The sequence below is a fragment of the Phasianus colchicus genome, chromosome 1 (assembly GCF_987193195.1).
Source record: "Phasianus colchicus chromosome 1, bPhaCol1.hap1.1, whole genome shotgun sequence".
NCBI lineage: Eukaryota > Metazoa > Chordata > Aves > Galliformes > Phasianidae > Phasianus > Phasianus colchicus.
The window spans coordinates 146,292,769-146,312,409 of record NC_143436.1 but is presented as its reverse complement, the minus strand read 5'-3'; the positions used below and the strand labels follow the sequence as shown (position 1 = coordinate 146,312,409).

General features: G+C 44.5%; 1 protein-coding gene and 1 long non-coding RNA gene across 9 annotated transcripts in view; one reads left to right on the top strand and one right to left on the bottom strand.

The window, feature by feature from the left end:
- Positions 1-3,559: 3,559 nt before the first annotated feature.
- On the bottom strand, positions 3,560-12,577 carry LOC149920128 (uncharacterized). Of its 2 annotated transcripts, XR_016461248.1 has the most exons (5): positions 10,388-12,577; positions 8,495-8,622; positions 7,640-7,800; positions 7,042-7,154; positions 3,560-5,504 (listed from the first exon to the last, which is right to left on the bottom strand). It is a non-coding gene; the product is annotated as an uncharacterized LOC149920128 (long non-coding RNA). The 2 variants fall into 2 exon arrangements; XR_016461249.1 differs by lacking the exon at positions 3,560-5,504 and having other exon boundaries at positions 6,393-7,154.
- Positions 12,578-12,891: 314 nt separating this feature from the next.
- Positions 12,892-19,641, top strand: part of FARP1 (FERM, ARH/RhoGEF and pleckstrin domain protein 1) — a 201,537-nt gene continuing 194,787 nt past the window's right edge. For 3 of the 7 annotated variants that reach the window (XM_031610627.2, XM_031610626.2, XM_090129446.1), the window contains exon 1: positions 12,896-13,146. The gene's annotated coding sequence lies outside the window, so the exon portion shown is untranslated. Of the gene's footprint in view, positions 13,147-19,641 lie in introns of all 7 variants that reach the window. The other 4 variants (XM_090129474.1, XM_090129482.1, XM_090129465.1 and 1 more) reach the window with 4 other exon arrangements.

Here is a 19,641-nt window from a genome sequence, read left to right as displayed (position 1 = left end):
ATTTTAAAAACTCTCATTGCTAATCTTAGCTTTTCAAGTTCCTTGATGTTTATATGAGTACAAACCTTCCTGTGCTACCAATTGTTCTTGATCTTCCTTGAGCAGTGAAGTGTGGTTGACCAAACAATGTGTAGTGTTAATGGTAGCTTTATCAATCAAAAAAATAAAAAGCTGCTCTTAGGAAGGAATCTAGCAGTTACTGATGTGGGAAGGGGTGTAGTTATATTTCAACCACTTTCAGGTTGTGCTTCACTGAAATACTCTGCCACTGAATTTGGTTGGAGAAATACCTTGTGTAGCACAAAGAGCACTGCAAACGGCAGCAGTGATCTGCATTGCCAGAGCAAAGAGGTGTCCCAAACCTCCCAGACACCCAAGCAGAAGCGTTCCTTGCTTTTAGAAACAGTTCACTTTCCAAAACATAGGTGAGTTCCCATCAAAACTCTCATTGTGTAAGAAAATGACTTGGTGGATGTATGTTCTTAACGCAGCGTTTGTGTACAGTTGGGACCCGCCGTCATGGCTTTCTTTCTGCAGAGACTTCGGTGTAATGCTGAGTACACAGGCTGGTGTTCCACAGCACAGAGCAGCTATGCCAAATGTTGTCTATTTTCTACAAGTCTGAATCTTTCAGTCTCATGTATGGAGTAAGGCGTGAGAGTACGATGTGTTGCACAGCTGGAATTTTTGATGAAATAAAAAATTAAGGAAGGTGAATTTTCTAATGGCTCTGCGTATGCATCTGTGTTCTGGGTATGCATCCACCTGGGCTCTTGATTTGGAACTTTGTTTCTGCCCTTGTATCCATTGGGGTGTGAATGTACATTGAGTCTTCCACATCCAGTAACAGTGGTGTGAAAAATCATGAAGTAAAGTGGCTGCCACCCTGTAATTTTTTTTTTTTTTGCCAACTTTTTATTTTACTGTGGGGAGCAATCAGCCTTTGCTTCTTAATCATTTGATTACTTCCTGGTTGTACTTGCATGGACCATGAGGAGCTCTTAAATTCTAAGAAACACATTTGTTGACTTCAGGGAACAGGATCTATGCTTCTGTCTGGTAGAGGTGATGGTCACAGAGGTGTTTGCATTGCTTAGAAGGATGCCTCTCAGGACAGTTCAGCATCTATTGGGATGTCAGGAGTCTGGGATAAGTACTGGATAATGGTCATGGGATTGATCTCACCTGAGATAAGGTATCTGTGACAACATTGACATGGAAATAATTTTCTGCGGCTCAATCAACTCAATGAAGGAACCAGATGTATCTAGATCATCTAATGTTTAATTGTAAGGAAATGTTTGGTTGCTCTCTGAATTGATGCTGGTAGACCAGACGTGGTTAGTACCTCCAGTCATCCTTCAGATGGTGTTTATAATTAGCAGTACAATGGCACGGAGTAACATCCACGGTTGTACTGCAGTGCATCTGCTTGGAAACGGATTTCCTGGAACCTATTTTTTCCCTACTCCTGGGTTCAGTAAGTAGAAAATATTCTCTCCCCAGCAGTCTCAGCCATCCCCTTGCTGCCTCACGGAGTCAGCTCTCATGGAGACTTTTCAACCCATTGAGGTGTTTCACATTGACAGGTAAATTATCTGCTAATTAATTCTCATTCACATGTAAGCTTTAGACAACACTCTTATTTCTGGAGGGTGTAAGTTACCTCCATTGGCATTTCCTTCTGTCATCGAGTCAGATTTCTGTCTTCTGCTTCATCGCATTTAACCTCTGGTAACAGATTGAAACCACGTGTGTGCTTCTGCCTCTACTGAATTCATTCTTCTCTCTCACGAAAGATAAAAATGCAGGCTACCCCAGAAGCCATGAAGTTGCTTTGTTTGTTCTTATCTCAGGAAGAGTTTTCATTTGTTTCTGATGCAGAAGAGATGTGAGGACTGAGGAGCCATTTGGGACATAAGAAGGCTGTGTGTTTCATACCTCTAAATACAAAATGCTAAACTTGGTGACGTTACATCTTGTCTATTGGTTTGTCACATGAGTTTTAGAATGCCTTTCTCTATCAGTGTGTCTGCTTTTCAAAGGCAGCATCTTGTCCCTTCATGGCCCATGGAGCCAATGTTTGGGTTTGATTTATGTGTTCATGGTTCTTGCCTTCAAAATCAACACCAATTTTTCCGATCACATGATAGAGAAGAAACCAAATGTCTTCTAATGGCTGCTCCATTGGAAATCCAGACAAGGAGTGGCAACCTGGCACCGTGATTCCAGAGCGCCGTAAGGCTGGATGAAGTTCATGTGTAATTCACCTCTGAGTCTGGAGACAAAAAATGACAATTTTTGCCTGAGCATACAGCCTCTGTCACAACTGTTCTGTCACTCGCTCAGGCCTGTAAGGTAATTTCCTCCATATGTTTTCAAGAAGTGAAGAGTGGACCAATACGTTTCAGTCTGTTTTGTTTGTGATTTTGCAATCTCGCTCAATAGGTTGTCTGTGACCTTTCTTCAGGTCCAGCAAATTTTTGCAGCTGCTAAACCATGAAACCAGTGGATCCTTTGAGTTTGCTACTGGTACGACTCTTGTTTTAAGGATAACTTGCATTTGTAACAGAGTTTCGCCTGCTTAATGTTAGCTAATGAAAATTTAACAGTAGTTAATGCCTTAAGGATTTTTGGTTGGTCGGTTTAGGGGTTTGTTGTTTTTTAATTGGTTGGTTGGGCTGAGTTTTGAGTTCCTCTTGAAGTACATGGTGCTGTGTGTTGCTTTTAGCACAGGAGGTTCAACCAGTTGCTGAAATGGTGTGCTGGATTGTTACAACAAACTGTTCCTGCATCTTCCAGAAAAGGATGGATGAGTATGTGCTGGCAGACACTCCCAAGGGGAGTATTAACCATGGGTGAAAGCTGAAGAACTCCTGAGTAGTGAGTGCAGGAAACTGTGGGTTTGACTTCAGTCAGGGTAACACAGGAGGTCCTTGCCCATCTCTCATTTTGCACACACTGTCAGCACTACTCACCAGCTTCTGTGGGAGGGTAGAAGGAAGGAAAGGGAGGAGAGTATCTTTCTAGCATACTCTTTTTGCATTGGTTGTGGGACTGCTTATTTTTGAAGTATGAATAGAAAGGTTTGGTTTCATGTTTTTTTAATATATCTGAAGTACATTTCTTATGTGTAATGCATGCTGCTAAAACATTGTTCTTTAATAACTGTAGGGTCCTATCCTGAGGCGATAGGATTGATGTAAATTAACAGATGTTTAATATTCAGTTCATACAGTACTTAAAAAACAAATGATAACTTTCCAGGAAAAAGCTTTCACTAAAACCCACAGTTTGGATTTCGACCTGTGAAAAATGTAATCGTAACACAGTATCTTGAAATGGGGAAGCTGACCTTGCCAGAATTATTTTACTTGTGCAATATCACCATTTAAAAATACCTACTGAGAATAAAACGCCAAGAGATGTTTTTACTGGGGAGACGTGTTGTCATTGTTATTTTGGGTAAAAAACATCACCAAAAAGTTCTCTGTTTAGGTATTCCTAAATGGGGGAAAAAAAAAAAAAAGCATAAGTAAAAGATGTCACACCAAAATTTTCTAAAATGAGGCCATATCAACAGGTTGAAGAGTGCTCTGTGCTCCAGCTGGAGTTTCTTCTGGCCAGCAGGTGGAGACGATGCAGCTGAGTATCAGAGAGCTGTGCACTGTGCTAGGGGAGTTTACTGCTCCTTAGTCCCTGGTTAGGGAAGGTGTCTCTTAACAGCGCTGTTCTACAGGAAGGTGTTAACTGTAACTCCTGCTTACAGACGGCGTGTGCACAGGACAGGTGGTTTGTCTCAGGTGGTATTTGTAGGCATAGAGAAAGAAAATGAGGGAAAGAAAGGAACTGCAGCTCACGGATGGGTGCCTGGGGCTGCATATTAACATCTGAAGTGTGGATTGCTGCCCTTATAAAGAGCAAAAGCTTGCAGACACTGCTGGGGGTAGCGGAGTGTAATAAGAAGGTACATTTCAAGTGAAAAGGTAGAAAGGGATAACTAATATTTATGGCTCTGGAAAAAAAAAAAAAAAACAACAGAAACAACCAACACATGAATCAGCACTGAAATGGCCTAGCCCAAACCTGCAGGAGCTGTGCCCTGTTTATCACTCGTGATGACTGTAAACCAAAGCTCGGAGTGGTTGCCCACTGTAACTTCTTTTTTCTAAGATAAACATTTAATAATGTTTTATAGGTCCCGATGTAGGAGTAGCAGATGGCTGAAAAGTGAGACAAGACAAAAGCCATCTCGTCTGTGGTGTCTGGCCTGCTAGGTCTAGGCCCCTGCTATTCCAATAGAAAAGATGCTCTGTTTCCAGTTGTGTTTTGTAGGTCTTTTATTCTTCTCCAACACAGTTGCCAATGTTTTCCCTTGTGAAACAGGTACTAAAAATTCAAATATCTTCCTTAAAAATCAACTTCCTAAAAACAAATCACCTGAACTTTGTGGGCAAACTGAGAGGGTTAGGCACCTAAATATCTTCTCTAACTTTAAAACACAACCAAGCGTTTATTGGATCATCTGAAAAAGAATCAAGATTAGTTTTCCCCTGAATCCTAAATTTGTCCGGTAATACCGTAATTATGGTGGAAAAGAATGATTGCTCTGATTGGGAAAAGTCCACCATTGAAAGGCTTTAGGCTGATTTTCCTCATAAGAACTCCTCTTTCTCTCCCATTGCAGACTGTGCTATATGACTGACTGCAATTTGGCACTGTGTTTGGATTCAGTCCTGATGCCAGTGCATGGAAAAGGAGACAAAGGTTAAGAAAGAGAGGAGAAGTTTCATCCATTCGCAGTGCCACCCATCTGAAGTGACCCTGCAGAAATAAGGGATCTTCATGTTGAAAAGGTGACAACTGCAAGGGCTATGGTGTGTGCATCTAAACTCTTATGAACATATGGAAGTGGGTGATTAGGGGATTCAATATTTCTCCACAACTGAGTACCCAAATGATGTATGAGGATGTTTTCAAGTGTTGCAATTAATGCATGAAAGTAATTTCTGATGGGTGTGTCTAGAAATTAAACTGGAGAAATGGGGCAGCTCTGTCAGGGTAGGCTTGTTGGTGCTCATCAAGTAAGGCATCCCAAGGAAACTCTTTCCTCAGCAAGTCCGTAAATCACGGGCTGTCAGGAGCAGGGTAAGCATGCCAGGGGGAGGCTTGCTCTACATTTATCCCACGCCCCATATTTTCTCCCTCAGGCTCCCACAGCCATTTGTAGTCATCCTTCATTACCGCATTCCTGTCCTCACTTTTCCCTCCTATAGTTTTGCTTGCACAGATTCTCTGTATGACTCCAAAGCTCTTCACTGTGTTTCCAAAACTTTTTGATATAGAAACGTATCTTCAAACAGGTCATATAGGATCAGGTAGGGTAGGAATCACTTTCTATAAAGCATATTTCAGTGCTGATGTTCACGTAGATGCTTGCTGTGGGACTTGGAAAGGAAAAAAAATGCTTTCTCATCTTGGCAGTGCTGAGCGTTACATGGCTTCTAAACAAAAGACAAAGGAGAAATACTTAGTCAAATAAAAGCATAATAAAAATGTTCTGACCTTTTTCCCCCTGCACTGTTTTCGAGAAGCTCATATGCGGGGGTTTTTCAGGCATTCGAGAGTGGCAAACACGAAATGCTGAATTTTAGTAAGTAACCTGCACAGGGATCAAAGTGCAGCAGAAAGCAAGGCATGCAGTGAGGCTCTCTGCCTTCCCCTGGTAGAAGATTAAACAGCTTTAATATTAGTGCAGTTTTACGAGAACCGCAATGAGAACTCTGTTACCAGCCTGCCTCTTCAGGAGGAGACATTACAGCAGGAAGCAGGGATTAGGGTTTCCTCTCCAGTGCCAGAGGGAGATATGGCACAGTGCAGATGTGCAGTGCCAGAGCTGTCAGCAACCACGGGGAGTCTGCGGAGGGAATGAGCTAACCAGACAGTGGTGAAGCAATTAGAAATATCAAAGGAAAGAATGTGCTTTGGAATGTAAAGGCATGAGATGATAGGCATCTTTAGTATAAAGAACCGGTTAAATTTAGTACAGGCTATTATTAAAACTCCTGGCACATTAAGACATTTCCTGGGAACTATTCTGGTTAAGCCTGCCCTATTTCAGCAGTAAACTCAATCCAGTTATGTATTAAACTCATTTTGAAATCTAGTATCTAAAAGATTTTATTTTTTTTTTTAATTATCTTCTTAATTCTACTGAATATAGCAAACAATCACCACAGGAAATTAAGATTTTTTTTTTTTTTTTTTTTTTTTTTGAGATCAAATTTTTCTTAAAGATCACCATAAAGCAAAAATGTATTCTGTACTACATTGTCCCAGCAAATAGTGAATCTCATATTTAAAATAATTACAAAGTGAAAAACTTTACAATGAACTGAAAAGATATGGAGCATTATAATAGTGGCAGGAATGAAGACAAGGGATATACAGACCACTCACTGAGAAAAATGTAACAATAGATATAAGGGATCTTTTTCTCTGAAGTATAGCAGGAAAATCATCAATAATTGGAAGCAGTGGTCACGGATTACAAATATTTAAATTGGGTGAAACAATTGGGCATGGGAAAAACACCCTCACCCGTATCCTGCATCTCAGAAAACTGAGAGATCATACAGAAAGCATCCCTGTCCATCTGCCAGCATGACAAACCTTGGGAATAGGACAGCAATCATCACACTTGTTTCCAGCTCATGGGAAGAGCCCACGCTGCTGCCATGTGTGCTGAACAGGTGAAGTGCAGTCTTTGCAGTGATTGACCAGTGGGGACATTTGTACAGGGAAGAACACAGAAAACAATTCTGTGTATCATTGTCTGCAAATTGATGGGAGCTCATGGGAGAAAAAGGAGAGACTTAAACCACTTGACCATTAAGGAAACTTTTCCTTCTCGAATCAAAAGTACGCTACAGCAGAAAGTAGACAGCCGTTGAAGTTTTCCTTGATGGTGGAATTGATGCTTCGTATCTTTTAGTCTTAATTCTGCTTTTATTTAGAACAGTTACGTTGTTTACACCCTACCTTAAGGTGCTTTAGCAGGGAGGGTTGGACTCCATGATCTCCAGAGGTCCCTTCAAGCCCCTGCAATTCTGTGATTCTGTGGTATGTTGGAACTCTAGTTACGAAGAAAGTAACTGCAGCAGATAAGAGAAAAAAGCAGGAAAATAAATGCTTTCCAAGACTGTAATCATTTGATTACTTGATTTTATTAAACATAAATTATGCAGATCTTGCTGGCTGTCTGCAGTAAAATATTGTTCCTATAAATTATTGAGTACCTTTCATTTTCTGCACAGAAAGTTTCAAGGATTCCTTTTGAAGAAGGAATTTCGTTAACGAAATTAAACCCAAATAGAAGCTAACGGTCTTGTTTCCCTTCACTCTGGTGCACATCTCAGATGAGAAGCAAATAAATTACTGCCCTCAGCAGACGCTGCGTCTGCTCTGACATTTGGAGGAATTGGCTAATTCCAGAGCCTGCATTCAGAGATAGCAAAATCAGACAGCGAGCGGATGTTTGCCCTGACAGGTTTTGCAGTTACTCCCTCCAGTCAAATTTCAGTGTTCTAAAAATGAAAGCAGCAGAATAGGATGATGGATAAGGTGGTAATTAAGTTACCTGTTGTAAGTAGCTGATGTAAAAATGAAATGCCTGCTGTCCAATACGAAGTTAGGGAAGAACCATGAGAAATTCTGGACGTGATGGTGCATGAGATAAGGTTTCTACACTATCCCAGGAGGATTTATTCAGACATACCGCAGTGTTCCAGATGTATTCACCTGCAGAAAGTCACAGTAAAAATACTGGCAGAGGGATGGAGGGGAAAGTGGAGAGCAAGAGGGTTATTACTGTCATGGGAACCTTTAATAATGCTATAAGCCACATTTATTGTTCTGTGTTCTTCCAGTTTTTATATATATAAGAGTACTCTTCAGTTGTGATTGCTCATGGCATAAATTCTGAGAGGCTGTAGAAACAGCATTGTTTTCTCTGTTTTAGAGCTATGTTTGCTTATATCAGCCCAGATACCGAGGTGGTTCTGCTTCCTCACACTGCTAAAAGGTCTCAGAATCATTTAATGAACTTAGTTGTACAAGTCTTTCTGGAAATCATCACCTTCGCATATACAAACCTTTTACAAAGTTTGCTCTACCCAAAATGACAAGAGCACTGGAAAGAAATGAGCCATGATACAGGGAATTCTGCCTCAGACTCTGAATTTTTAAGAGACATTCTGTTTTCAAATAGATTTTGTTTTCTTCTCAAAAACAGAACTGAAAGATGGATGATGTTGTTTGGTTTCTAAAAGCCATGTCCAGAAGCAGGATTGCACCTGCTGAATATGGCACCTTGCAGTGTGGGTTCAAAGCACTGGGTGAAGAGGCCAGCTCCTCTTCAGCAGTATTTTTATTTAACACACAAAATCATTTCCCATCTGCAAATGCTTACTCTTTCCATTATCTCTCTCCTCACCATGACAGAAGAGATATGTTGCTTCTGATGGGAATCATTGCAGGGGAAGGATACTTATTTTGTCCTGAAAGTGTTCTCTTTCCCTTCTTTTGGGAGAAAGGCTGAAAATGGATTTTAGGAGAGGAAACCTGAATACAAATAGCAAAAGGATCTTCAATTAGTTTTTTCAATTTGCATTTTCTTGGCTTATATTTTCTTAAGTGTTCTGATACATGTGACTTGAAAAATATCATTTTACAGGCAAATATAATAGATTATTTTCTTAATAATGTTTTTATTTACATTGGAGTACTTTGACATCTTTGTCCGTTAACAAATGTTTCAGAATTTTCAGTGTTATTGAAAAGATAAGCCTTTCTTTTCCTCTTGTATGCACAGAAGTGAAAAAGCAAGCATGAAGTAAGCAGAAGTGATGCAATCTTATGTTGTTTTGAGGAGTACAAGTTGTTCATTAATTTCCAGTGAACTTTTTAGCTCTGAAGCTTCAGGGATGATTCATCTGTTGACTCACTGATGATCACCTTAGCACATAGAAGCGGCTAATGTAACAAACGTGTTCATCCTGAAACACAGATGCATTGGACAACACAAGGTAAATATGATGATGTGTAACAAAGGTGATGTTGTACAGTAATGATGAAGTTAGGAAGTGGGGCTTGTTCTGCTAGCTTGATATGCAAAAGCCCTCTTGTATCAGTTCTTGAGGCCTTGGGAAACTTTTGCATTTAGCCTTGAAAAAGCTTTCTTTTAATTCACAGTCCTATAGGAGCAGGAAGTAAACTACCACAAAATGTGGTAGTTAGTGGGCTGTTAGTACTTCAGTCACTTCTATTTAATGGTTGAATATTTCACCTAATGAAATTCCTAACGTTTGAGAATGGTAATGGATTCCTTTACTATTTGGCAATGGGTCTTTTTGTGTGGGTTTGTTTCTTTTTTCCCTTTTTTTTCCCCCCCAAAGTTAGACATGTTGTACTGTTAGGACTATATATTGTTAATTATCACTGCTTCTAGCTGTAGTTAGGTGTTAAATCCTGATGCAGAAGCAAGGTGTGTCAGTCCAACATTACTAGCCCTACCAGAAAATCAAGTGGTTTGATCAACTTAACTGAAGACTGTAACACAAATATATCCTAAACAAAAAATAATGAGGTGGGGGAAAACTTAATAAAGATAATGGTGAAATAATACTGAAAGACTTGCATGGAGAATTCTGCTGTGCTCTTCAACTAAATCAGCAAAGACATGTGAGATATCACAACTCACTGACACAGATACATGCCAATGTTATGAGAACTAACATTAAGGCATATGAAAGAAGGCCTAAAACATATCGATCAGTACCTTAGGTTTGCAAGATTGAGCCACAAGCCACATTTAGACCAGAACATACTGAAAAATCTAGACCAAAAGTATTTGTTGAAAGGGTCTTTGAAACAAAATTTCAAGCTCCAGGGAAAACATCTGTGGAATGTTTATGAAAAAAAGAACGACATGGGCAAAAGATGTGGCTGAAATACATTTCTATTAGGGCAGCATCTCAGCTTCTCTCCCTAATAAAACAGAGACAAATATTTGAACTCAACATATTTTTGAAGTAGTTTACAAAACAGATATTGATTAAGGCCAGAAGGACCATTCTCTGACATTAGTGTAAACCATACCAAAGAACTTAATCCACATACTCAGGCTTTAAGTCCAGTGATTTGTCCTGACAAAGTACACAGAAAGGCAAACAAGTTATCATATGGCAGGAAAAAAAGTGAGACTACGGAAGGTATTCTGCCATGACTAACTATGTATGCAGATGCCTTCTAGAACCTTGCAGCAAATGGGATAAAATTTCAATGAAAGATAACTGTAAGATGTGAAAGCTTTCCCAAGAGCAGTTACCTGCATTCCATCACAGCTGTTGCTATTTCTTCCTTACAGGGAAACAGGCAGGAGGCACAGAGGCAAGTTCTCAAGATGACAGAACCCTTTCAATCAATGTCTTCCTTTCCATTCCTTGGGTAAAGCAGACTTGAACAATGGTGCCCATTTGGTTTTGGTTAATCTGAAATCCAGTTCTTTGGTGTCAGTGAATGCAGACAGAGCTTATTTTTTTCTTTCAAAAAAATTGACCTAATTAGAATCATTTTTTCTAAATTCAGCTACTTTGCAAAAAGAACACATGCTGTCTCTCTCAAATGATCCTATTTATTTGATGTCCCAACAAATTCCATGCCTCATTCAACGTGGAAACAATGTGACTCTATGTACTACAGGAATCTAACAGCAGCAATTAATGCTTTTCGGAAATATACAAGCTGCTGCTGGCCATGTGTCATTTACAAAAGAGAAATGCTCTTTAGAGAAAAAGTGCTGCTTAGAAGAGAGCATCAATGGGAACAGATGGGTGAGAGATGCCTTTATGACTGACTGCATGAACAATGAGAGAGAGTAAATACTTGATATCTTTAGATGTTTAGATGTCGGCCACTAGTTGTGCTCCATCTTCCAGAAGACTCAAGAATTGAGAGTCAACTAATTCAACCAGATAGATACAAGATTGTCTGTGTCTCCTGAAGAAGTGGCCAACCTATTACCATTTTTGATGCCTCAGTAAGATTACCATTCAGTAAAAGATGTCACTGTTGCTTTTTGGAGCTCAGTAATGAATGATCAGTAGCTGCAAGGCAGCTTATTACTTCTGTTTAATACAGAGAAAAGTTTCGAGGTCACTGAGACTTGGTAGGCATTGAAGATGACCTCATTAATTTGATTACAACAACTCTGCGTTAAGTGTGAATGAGACATTAGTGATTGGGAAGCCTACATAAAAAGCACCAGGAAATTCTAAATGCTGTTGTTGGCCCTTGCAGCACCGCTCTTACCCTAACTGCACCTTAATTAGTAGTTAAAGCTGCTGGCAAAATAAGTGTTTGGAAAAAGCAAAGCTTACATCTGTGTTCTCAATCTCCGTTCATGTTGTTTGGGTGACCATGTAGCCCTTCCTCTTGGTTTTCTACAGACGGATCTACAGATCACTATGTGGAAAAGGTCTGGGGAGAATAACAGTAGTTACTCTCTTATCAAGTGTTGACAGCCAAAGAACAATTTCCAGCCTTTCAGTCAGTTCCCTATGTGCTTCAGTTAAGGTCTGGGAGCTGACCAAGGAAAAGGCTTCCAGAAGGTTGGTTGGTGCATCCCTGCAGATACACCAAGGTGTCTGTAGTGGGGTGTTTATGCACAGAAGCACTGCTGTTGACAGTAGAAGAATTTGTTTTTGGAGGATAAAGCAAAGGCACAGCTTAAAGGAGAAAATGTTTGCAGTGTTCTCATATTGGGTTCCTGAAATGATGCATTTTCTTTTTGAGTTCTTTACAGAGAGAGTGATGAGGTGCTGGAACAGGCTGCCCAGAGAGGTTGTGGATGCCCTGTCCCTGGAGGTGTTCAAGGCCAGACTGGATGGGGCCCTGGGTAGCCTGGACTAGTATTAAATGTGGAGGTTGGTGGCCCTGCATGTGGCAGGGGGATTGGAGATTCGTGATCCTTGAGGTCCCTTCCAACCCTGGCCATTCTGTGATTCTGTGATTCTATGCATAGATACTGAATGCTGAGGAAAGGTTACTTTATAAATACACACTCAGTTCACCGCTCCCTCCCAAGTCAATGGGAGAACCCATAAGGCCCCTGTGCTGCTCCTTGCTGTGCTCTATCTCACCAGACTTCTTTGGGAAAATAATGCGGTGTTTTAAGAGCTTCTCCTAAGTGTATTTGGGAGCCTTTTTGCCATAGCTCTAGCACTTCTCTGAGGAGATGAATGCATAGCATAGAGATGCTCATGCTCTGAGAGAGGCATGGTCCCCAGCTTGCCCTTGTGTGGTGTTCTCCCAGCCCATGTACAGGAGACGTTTTTGAGAGACAGCCCTTGACATCCAGCCTGCCTGCTGCCAATTGTTGAATTCTGTCCGGGGATTTGCGGTCACCTAACGATGAGCGAAGCGAGCCGGCTCTCGGAGCAATAGGAGCAACCTTCCTACTGGGCACCGCGTCCCCGCAGGCCCCGTATCAGCACGGTCCCCCTAGCCACAGAAAGGGGCAGCGACATCCCCTACTTCCACGGGGCGGGAGGGCGGACCCTGCCCTGACCGCCCGCCCCTCACAGCCGCCTCTAGGCGGGAGGTGCCCCGCGCGGCGGTGGGCGCCGTTCCCGCCCCCGATGGCCGCCAGGTATCCGGGCGGCGGCGCTCGCCTCCCTCCGCCGCGGGTAGCGCCGAGACGGGCGGCCGCCGCGATCCGCCGCCTGTGAACGCTGGAGGGGGCTGTCGGCCGCCTCCTCCCGCCCGCGGCTCCCCCTCCGGGAGGGGGCAGGGTTAGGGGAGGCGCGGTCGCGCTGCCCGGCGTCCAGTTCCCGCTTCCCCGGTCCGCGGGCGGCAGCCGCCTCGCTCCTCCGCGCCCGGCCGGGTGGGCTCCCCGCGCTGGAAGCCGGACATGGCGACCCTGCTCCCTCCGGCCCCCCGCCGCCCTCCTTCACCCGCCGCCGCCGCCGCCTTCTTCTCCTCCTCCTCCCCGCGGAGCTTTTAATGGCTCGGACCTCCGGCGGCCGAGCGCCACTGCCCCTGCAACAGCCGCAGCGAGGAGAGCCGGCAGCCCCAGCCCCGCGCACGGTAAGGACGGCACGGCGAACAATGGGGCCGGGCGGGCAGCGCGGCGGGGGCTGCGGGGCGGGCGGGGGGGAGCGACCCTCCCCGGGCGGTGACAGCGGGCGGGCACCGCTCGGCCCGCCGTAATCCCATTAGCGCCGTAAGCCGCGGGGCGGCACCGCGCGGAGAGGCAGCCGCCCGCTGTCCGGACTGCGCCCGGCCTCGGGGCAACGGGGGCGGGCGGGCGGCGCGGTGCCTTTTGTCGGCTCCTGAGCCGGGAGCCGGAGCCCCGGGGGCAGCCTGCTCTTCCCTCTGGCCGCTCCTCCGCTCCCGGCGGCCGGCTTCCCGGCCGAGAGGGGCGGAGAGGCGGCTCCGCCGGCGGAGCCCCCTCGGGGCGGGGGGCAGCGCGAGCGCTCTCCGGGCCGGAGCCGCTGCTCCGCTTCCCCGAGCGGCGGGACCGGTAGCGGCCGCCTGGTGGCCGCTGCCCTCCGCGGGTCACAGCCCGCGGCCGGAGCTCCGCGACGCCTCCGCCGTAGCCTCGTGTGCGGGCTGAGGAGCCGGCCGGAGAGTTGCGAGCGGGCAGAAGTTTATTTCCAGAGCGGCAGCTTGCCTGTAGTAGGCCTTATCTTTTGTGCTTCCACTTTTTATTTTTTTTTTTAAAGCACAAGCAAACTCTGTGGAGCTTTTTTTTTTTTTTTTTTTTTTTTTTTTTTCCCTAAGTTGCCAGATTTGCTCGGTTGCTGGCATGAAATAAATGAAACGCGCTGCCTATCTCTCCTCAGTTCCAGCCCTCCTCGTGGGCATTCCTGCAGAGTAGCGTGTCTGTCCCTGCAGAGTGGGAAGCGATCACTGCAGAGGAGCAGAGCGGCTCGGCCCCGGCTGTTGCTGTCCCCAGGATACTTTGACTCTCGCTCCGGGTGCTGCTTCCAGTCTGTGCGCACAGCGAGCAGTTGATCCTGGAGCCGGGCCAACCACAATAACGCTTTCCAGCAGCCCGGTTAAGCAAAGCCCCAAGCATAAGTGAAGTCCCAAACGTTCTTCTGAATTAAGATCTTTCTCTTTTTTTTTTTTTTCTTCTTTCTTAATAATTATTTTGTTCTTCCCTCCTCTCTGTACTGATGGATGTGGTGTCTGGCTCGTGAGCGGGGCAGAGCCATCCAGAAGCCAAAAGGAAAGCAGTGGATCCACTCTGTGTGTATGTGTGTGAGTGCGTGTTCCAGTCCCACCTGTAGGGATATGGCTATGGGCTGGGATCCCCACGCCTTCCTGCTCAGCACTCCCACAGGGATAGTGCAGCCTCTTGCTTTCCTTTGGAAATAGCAAGGGTCGGGGCTTATATGTGCCATGTCGAGCTCTGACTGCTATTTCTGAAAGTTTAAATGATGCTGTGTCCACCCAAACACTGAGTTCTTCTTTTCCCTGCAGACTGAAGCTCAGATTTAGTTATGGAAGGAGTTGTTGGCACCGGGGCAGCTGCCATCTTCATGGGAAGGGGTCAGGAAACTGCATTTTTCTGCTTGTTTTTTTGCACAGCCTTATGAATGGCCAATGAAATGGCGTTCTTCTTCTACACTATTTCCTTGAACAAGCCAAATAAATTGGAAGAGTTTATTAACGAGGACAGAATGTTTGACACACACAGCAATACGCAACTTCAAGATGTCAGGAGTTGGTGGGAGACTGAAAGTGTAGCACCAGAGCCTGACTTCTGTTTGGTGGCTGCATTTCAGATCGGAAATCCCTTTATTTCTGAAACTGACACAGTTCATCAGTTATTGTGTAATTGGTATCCTAAAACTAGCTATTTGTAACCAAATTTTGTGAAAGAAAATCATGGATGATGAATGACCGAAGGGGAGCTGCCATTTAAGTGTGATGGTTTAAGTAAGAAAAGATTTGCTCTAGGAGATGTATTTCTGCATTAAAATTCAGACAGAGAATTGTAAATGTATAGAACTGTTCAGTAAATTTTCCCTGCTGAATTGAGATTAACATAAGAAAAAATGCAAGCCTTTGCTTAAGAAATTCATATATGATGAGAACTAGCATTTAATTAAAAAAAGAAACCACAAAAATTCTTGATGCTGCAGAACATGAGGCTGCCAGTGCTGGCAGCTTTTTAGGTTATATGTGTTCTGTGATGGAGCTACGCTCTTTGCCTCGAAATATCTTTGCATTAAGTCACTGGCTTCCTCTGGGGCTGACGTTTCTAAGAGTTTACCCTCTGGAACAAGCCTCCCAAGGTACTTGTGGAGTCACCTTCTCTGGTGATATTCAAGACCCACCTGGACACTCTCCTGCTGTGACCTGCTGTAGGGACCTGCTTTAGCAGGGGATTGGACTCAGTGCGTTACCGACGTCCTCCCTTCCAACCACTGCAGTTCTGTGAAATGCACTGACTCCCAGGCTGGAATCTGCTGGAGCAGGAAACTGGGGAAGGTGTGCCACTGGACAGTCTTGTTCTCAGTGCTTGCAATGAAAATTTGGCCAGTGGGCAGAGAAACTTGAGGACTGGCAGTGGGCTGAAGAATTCCCTGTAAGTTGCCGGCTGCCTCTGCGTGTTCCCTTGTTGTCTGTAGAAGCACAGGATGGCTTAGGTTGGAAGGGACCTCAAAGCCCACCCAGTTCCGACACCCTGCTGTAGTCAGGGCTGCCAGCCTCCAGATCAGGCTGCCCAAGGCCCATCCAACCTGGCCTTGAGTGCCTCCAAGTGCATATGAAATAAAGGGATGTCATTAATTCGTCCATAAGGGAAAAAGGGGCACCTGCTGACATTCACTGACAATTGCTGAATATTTCTGGAGCCCCACCAGTGGATGTGAGCACAGTGAGGCAGTGGGTGGTGCATGTCAGCAGTGGGGAAAGCTACAATGGATCGCCTCCACTGGTGCAGATGTTCACGAGCATGGCATACTTAGCTAATGGTGCTGTGTTGAAAAATGGTGTTTTGTAGTGGATAATTTGCTCTCTCAAAGAGTGTTGTGTATCTGCTGTAGTTTCCTTGGAGGTAAATAGAAGGCATTACTTTTGGAACTACCTCAGTACATTGTTTTGGTGTTTTTTTTTTCTTTGTGTGTGTGTGTGTGTTTTGTTTTAGGAAAGCATGATAAAAATCCTGTTTATTGACTTTGTCCACCAACTTGCCTCACTAGTTCTGTTTCTTCTTTTGGAAACTGGTGTGCTTGTCTGAAAAGGGCCTTTCCAGACCTGATTCTGTGACCTTGAAAGGTCACAGCTTGTGTACTTTCTACAGTGGGTTTTGTTGTTTTTGCGAATGCTTGACTGACTGTAGGTGCTGAGTAGGCTGTGAAGTTTGTAGTTTACAGCTGGACTGCTGACTTAGGGGGAGAAAAGGGGCGACTGCTCTTCTGGTTGTAAAGGCGCGGAAGACTAATTACAGAGGTATTAAAGGTCATTGGGCTCAGCCAGCTTTGAATTTGCACAAAATGTCAGTAAATTTGCCCTGCAGAAATATAGACGAGACAGACAATTAGGTCAGCCTTCGTCAGATGTGGGCGCTATCTTGTTTGTAATCAATTGCAGCATTATGAGCTCTTTAGGCTTGTCTGTAATGAAATGAAGTTGATTAAATATTAGGAGAGAGGAAAATATAAGGCGCCTTTTTGGGGGATTTGAGACATGGAGTATGAAATGACTTTTTAAATCTGGATATGTAAGTTGTGGAAATTATTTTTAATGTTTGGGTGTTCAAAAAAGGGCTTAGTGAAAAAGAATGGTGGCTCTGTTAGTTGCTATTCAGATAAAATGAAGCCTTGTTGGTGAAGTTCGTGGAGGTGCCAGCGAGCTGTTTTCTGTTGATCTCAGAGGGAATCATGATTTTTACAACAAGCCCTTGGAAGTTAGGCATCTGTTCTGGCACTGCTATGTAGAATGGAACAAAGAGCATCAATCTCAAGTCATGGAATTTGGATACTGAGATTCATGGCAGAAGGTGGCCACACAATGCATGTTTGTTGCTGGGTGTGAGGAACTGGTGCAGGGCTGGCAGGTATGTTAGTGTAAGGCCATGTGTTTGCTGCCTGGGTTTTCTGTCCCGGGTCACAAAGTGGGTGTTGTGCTGAAGCCTGCTGCAAGATCTGTTGCTGCTTTCCTTACCCATGGGGCCTTGCCTATGCACTGTTCTCATGCTTGCCATTAAATATAAGTGTATGTGTGTGTGTATATATATATATGTATATATATATATATGTATATATATATTTTTTTTTTCTGCTATATATATATATATATATATATATATATATACACATACACATATAAAAAAAAAAAAAATATATATATATACATATATATATATTTTTTTTCTGCTACCTTAGCATCAAAACCAGAGGCTGTATCCCGTGGTACAAGATTTCTAAAAGAAGTAAAGATGTTAAGAATAATGTAAGACCTAGGTACCTTCCAAATACGCCAGCTTTGTTTTGGGGCCAGAGTAAGGGCATGGAGCTTGCAGGGTGACTGGACATCGCAGTCTCATTTCATCCTGCACATTTCCTTACAGAAATCCTGTAGCTGGAGATATGCCATGCAGGTGGCTCTGTCTGAGGGAAAGCTGTTGCTTTTTGAACTGAGATGTTAGAGCAAGCCATCCCTACTTGAAGCAACAGCTTCCTTCTAGTGCAGACCACGCAGCAAATAGGATCAGTACCTCTAGGGCAGGCTGCTGGGGAAGCTGGCTTGCCTGGTGCAGTTTTTTTCCTAGGTCAAAAGATGACTTACTTGTAAGCTGGAGAACCTATCAGGAATGCAAACACCACCAAGTTTCAGGTGCGCCCTTTTCCCTCCCAGAGGCTGCTGCTCTTTCTGGTCACTGCTGGGCTTTCTGCACCTCTGTACGGTGGGCCCTGCTGGCTGACTGTTGCTCACTGACCGTGGTCATTCATAGAATCACAAAGTATCTCTAGTCAGAAGGGACTCCTGAGGATCATGGAGTCCAACTCCTGGCTGCACACAGCACCACCCAAAATCCAAACCCTATGTCCGAAAGCAGTGTCCAGATGCTCTGTGAACTCTGGCACTCGGGGCCATAACCACAGCCCTGGGCAGCCCATTCCATGCCCACCACCCTGTGGTGCAGACCCTGTCCCTGACCCCCAGCTGCCCCTCCCCTGACAGCTCCATGCCGTTCCCTCGGGCCCTGTCGCTGTCACACAGAGCAGAGCTCAGCGCTGCCCCTCCGCTCCCTGTGAGGAGCTGCAGCTGCCATCAGGCCTCCCCTCAGCTCCTCTGCTCTGCGCTGAGCACACCCATGGACCTGAACAGCTCTTCGTATGTGTCCTCCTCTCTAGACTGTTCAGCACTGTGCCTCTTTAGCCAGGGACCCTTATTTCCAGTCACCTGTACCACAGGCACAGGTCACAAAGAGATTTGTCAATTTATTTCAGCAGCAGATGTGGCATTGGGCTGGTGATCAAACAGCACAAGGAGGGTCGTGCTGCTCAGTAACCTGTGTACATTTAATTGGCTCTTTCTGCTCTACATCACGTGTTTTTTCTGCTGATTATCCTCTCTCATATAATTTCTTTCCACGCCTGGATTAAATGGCCGAGCTGCAGACCTTGTGTTCATTTCTCCCATACATCTCTAAATGTTATTTTTGGTCGTGTCCCAGTGTCTGTCTCCCGATGGAACAATACCAAAGGTGCTCTGGGGGACCTTGGCTAGCCCAGCAGTGGAGCAGGCAGCCTGCTCATTAGTCTTTTATGTCCCTCCTTATCAGTTTTACTGCGAAACTCCCTATCGCTTTGCTTGCACATGTTGGAATAATGAGGTGTCCTGTTTGGCAGGTTTGTGTGGTGGAGATTCTGGCCTGAAAGTTCAGGGGAGGGGAAGGCTGCTATTAAATAATATGAAATGGCGAGTGTGTCTTTGGTAGTGGCCTTTTTCCCTTCCGAGGTGAGTTTCAAGCAGTCTTACACAAAGAGGGGTAGGAATTCTGAGCAGGCTTTAAGGCTGAGTAATGCGGGACTTATTTTCCCTGACATTAATATGTAACTGAAAATGAGTTGTAAAAATAAACCTCTTTTAAAGAGGACAAGAGAGGCTGTGGGGGTACTGCCCCCTGCCCTGTTGGAGCCAGTCTTCCCACTGCTTGGAACACAGCAGGTATCTGGAGCCTCTCCCTGCCGCCATGCTCTTCCTGTGATGGTGGGAAGGCAACACAGGTGTGCTTGGGGTGGAGGAGATCGATTGCTTTCTGTTTTTTCTTTCCTCTCTCTCATTTCTCTTTCAGCCTGCCATGAATTATCCAGGAGTTTGTTGCCACTTGTGGCATGCCATCAGGGTGAAATGATTTTGGCTTGGCTTTATTTTGTTAATTCTCTGCAGTCTTATGATTGCAATAACAGTGGTTACAACTGGGAAGGGTCTGGCCAGCTCTTACTGTGTTTTCTCTTCTTGGGTTCTGGTAGTTTATTTTTCCTGGTACTGACAATTACACCCAACATTTCAAAGGACACCAAGGGAAAAAATGGCTATGCATCAGAATGTTTTTTTCAG